The sequence below is a fragment of the Ochotona curzoniae genome, unplaced genomic scaffold, assembly GCF_017591425.1.
Source record: "Ochotona curzoniae isolate NIBS_2020 unplaced genomic scaffold, NIBS_Ocur_1.0 contig_1014, whole genome shotgun sequence".
Taxonomy (NCBI): Eukaryota; Metazoa; Chordata; class Mammalia; order Lagomorpha; family Ochotonidae; genus Ochotona; species Ochotona curzoniae.
Window position 1 is genome coordinate 5,067,102 of NW_024464920.1, and position 3,758 is coordinate 5,070,859.

The 3,758-nt window shown below is 47.6% G+C and overlaps 1 pseudogene; it reads right to left on the minus strand.

Annotated features, from left to right (window-relative positions):
* Nucleotides 1–1,594: 1,594 nt before the first annotated feature.
* Nucleotides 1,595–1,694, minus strand: LOC121164059 (annotated as a pseudogene).
* Nucleotides 1,695–3,758: the final 2,064 nt, after the last annotated feature.

Consider the following 3,758-nt stretch of genomic DNA (forward strand, 5'->3'; position numbering starts at 1 on the left):
CCGGCACCCAAGACACATGCCCAGGGCCCTGTTGCCTGGGACTTGCAGCCACCCATTACCAACACACCCAGCCTGAGATCGTGGCTGCCCAGGCATGAGAGCGAAGGCGCAATCATGATATCAAAAAGCCAGGAAGAGATTGTTGTCCACCAGTGGACAGATAAACAGAATGGGGCCAGACAATGGTTATCAACCACAAGGAAGGCAGGAGGAACTGATAAATGCCACCTTGTAGGGGAGCCCTGAGGATACAGCGCTAAATAAAAGCAACAGTCCCAATGGGTCACATGTCACAGGACGCAAGGCACGGGGCAGACACACAGGGACACAAACTAGATCCGCCATTGCCATTCAAGGCTGGGCAAGGAGGTGGTGCCAGTGGCCTACGGTTTTTGTTTTTCACAAAATAGTTTTAAAAATATATATGGGCCCAGAGTGGTAGCCTAGCTCCTAAAGTCCTTGCCAGGACCCCTATGGGCATTGGTTCTAATTCTGGCCACCCCACTTCCTATCCAGCTCCCTGTTGTGACCTGGGAAAGCAGTCGAGGATGGCCCAAAGCCTTGGGACCCTGCACCAGCATGGAAGACTCGGAAAAAGCTACTGACTCCTGGCTTCGGATCAGTTCAGCTCCAGCTGTTGCAGACTTTTGGAGAATGAATCATCAGATGGAAGATCTTCCTCTTTGTCTCTCCTCTTCTCTGTCTTTAAAAATAAAAATAAAAATAAAAATAAATAAATCTTTAACATATATATATACACAAAGCATGCATCTTCCATGCATCTCATACATAAAGTTTTAAGAACATAAAAATATGGACTGCAAAGACCAGCACTGTGGCATAGTGGATAAATCCTCCACCTGTGGTGCTGACATCTCATTTGGGCACTGGTTTGAGTGCTGGCTGCTTCACTTTCAATCCAGCTCCCTGCTAATGTACTTGGAAAGCAACAGAGGATGGTCCAAATGCTTGGGCCTATGCATCCATATGGGAGACCCAGAGGAGGCTTCTGGTTTCAGATCAGCCCAGTTCCAGCTGTTGTGGTCATTTGGGAAGTGAACCAAGGGATGGAAGATAGCTCTTTGTGTAACTTTGTTTTTCAAAAAAAAAAAAAAATTTAAATAAGTAGCCAAATAAATCTTTTAAAATAAATATTTAGAAAGAATATGGAATGCCAGACCCAGCACACTATTCTAATGGCTAAACAAACACGTGCCAGGATCCCATATGGGCATTGGTTCCAATCCTGGCAGCCCCACTTCCTATCCAGCTCCCTGCTTATGGACTGGGAAAGCAGTCAAGGACGGCCCAAAGCTTTGGGATCCTGCACCCATGTGGGAGATCCAAAGGAAGCTACTGACTCCTGGGTTCAGATCAGCTCAGCTCCAGCCATTGCAGCTACCTGGGGAGTGAACCAGCAGACAGAAGATCTTTCTCTTTGTATCTCCTTCTCTCTGTATATCTTCCTATCCAACAAAACTGCCTTCCTAATATAAAAGAATAAATATTTTTTTAAAAAGAAAGAAAGAAAAGGAAAAGAGAAAGCTCAGGAGGCCAAACGCTTTCTGGGGACAGGTTTATAAAATTAAAAAAAAAAAAAAAGGAATGCCTCATACGTCTGGATATTATCTTTGAATAGGGGCCATGCTAATCTTTTCAATAGTTTTTCTGATCTAAGTATATATGATACATACTGCCTAAGTAAAACCTTTTTTTTTTTTTTAATTATAAAGGCAGATTTACAGAAAGGAGGAGAAACAGACAGAAAGATCTTCATCCACTGATTCGCTTCAAGACAGCCAGGGCTGAGCCAATCCAAAGTCAGGAGCTTCTTCCAGGTCTCCCACTCGGGTGCAGGGTCCCAAGGCTTTGGGCTGTCCTTGACTGCTTTCCCAGGCCACAAGGAGGGAACTGGATGGGAAATGGAGCAGCTGTTACGCGAACCAGTACTCATATGCGATGTTGGAGCTTGCAGGTGGAGGAATAGTCAGTTGAGCCATCGCACTGGCCCCACACTGTTCTCAATATGAGATTTTATTTATTTGAAAGTTATAGTGGCTAGCTCATTCCCCCAAATAGCCACTTTAATCAGGGTTGGGCCAGAGTGAAGCTAGGAGCCTGGAACTCCATCTGAGTCTCCCACATGGGTGGCAAGGACCCTAGCAATTGGACCATCTTCCACTGCTTTCCAAGGCATATTAGCAGGGGGCTGAATCAGAAGTGGAGTGACCAGAACTGGATTCAGCACCCATATGGGATGCCAGTGTCACAGGCAGACGCTTGAGCTGCTATGCCACAGTACCAGCCTGGAAATTTCTTTTTCAGGTGATGCACATAATCTACAAAGGTTGTCTCTTGCTCGTATCTGTGACTGCTACAGCTACTGAGTCTTACATTTCCAGTGGTGAACTGGAGAATACATGAATGACATCTCAAAAAGTTGTTAGTAAAGAAAGAATAAAGGAAAGAGGGATCTGAGATGAAGCAAGGAGGTGGCCATGTGGGAAACAAAGCAACAAAGCACAGGCCCAGTGTGTCCCAGCTGCCCCCGGTTCAAGCCTGTCTCTCACACAGGCAGTGGCAGTGGGGTGGGGGTCACCCCAAGGCTGGACTCACAAGATAAATTGACCCCAGAAGGCGTGGAACTGTGTCCCTTCTCCCCTGACAGCTCCGTCTCTCTGTGTTTTTTCTGGCATAAGAAACATTCTGTCTTCTTGTCTAAATAGGGGTAATTTACGATGCTTTTCCCTCTTCTCCTTCCCGTTGGGATACTACAAGGGCCCCCCAGGAAGACAAGAGCTTTCCAATCCCAGCCCCGAGAAGACTGGAGGGCGCCCAGGGGAGCCCGAGGGAGCCTTCTGCCTGCTTCGACTCTGGCCCCAGCTCTCCCAGCCCTCTGCAGTTTTGGCCATCTGGAGAAGGAAGGAGAAGATGGAGGAGAGGCGCAGGCCCTGGGAGGTGGGTTTGCCCTGAAGAGAAGCCAACAGCAGGGGCCCCAGTGGGGAGAGCAAGGAGACATGTTCTGGCTGTTCCAAAACACTGTGGGCAGAGACAAACATGTGCATGAGTGGGGCCTGGATTCGCTTGCCGCCTTTGGCTGTATCTATAAGAAGAAGGCTCATTTTGACTTCAGAAAAATGGACACCCAAAGTATGTGACCTTAAGCAGGTCATGGCCTCTCTCCAAGCCTGCTCTGTAAAATGGTAGACTGATGAGTATGACACTGTGACTCATCAGGTTAAGCCTTGGCCTATAGCACCCAGCATTCCACGTGGGCACTGGTTCGAGTCCTGGCTGCTCCACTTCTGATCCAACTCCCTGCTGATGTGCCTGGGAAAGTAGTAGAAGATGGCCCCAATCTTTGGGTTTCCTGCAGCCATAGGAGAGACCTAGAAGATGCTCCTGACTCTTGACTTTGTACTGGCCCAACTCTGGTCATTGTAGCCATGTGTAGAGTGAACCAATGGATGGCAAATTCTTTTTCTTGTTTCTCCTTCACTCTCTGTGACTCTGCCTTTCAAATAAAAATAAATTAATGCTTTAAAAAAAGAAAAGATGGATTGAATTAATTGGGGACTTCCATGTCAGTGCTAGTGGTGGGGAGAAAACCTCACATGCCCTGTGGGAAGCCCCTGAGGGCGGGAAGGAGCATTGGGGTCTCTAGGGGATGACTGTTAAGAGACCTGGCCAAACAGCACGACTTCTGAAGCAGTTCCTTCCACTTTGGAACTAGGAAGGGCTTTGCCCCTTGGGCCAGA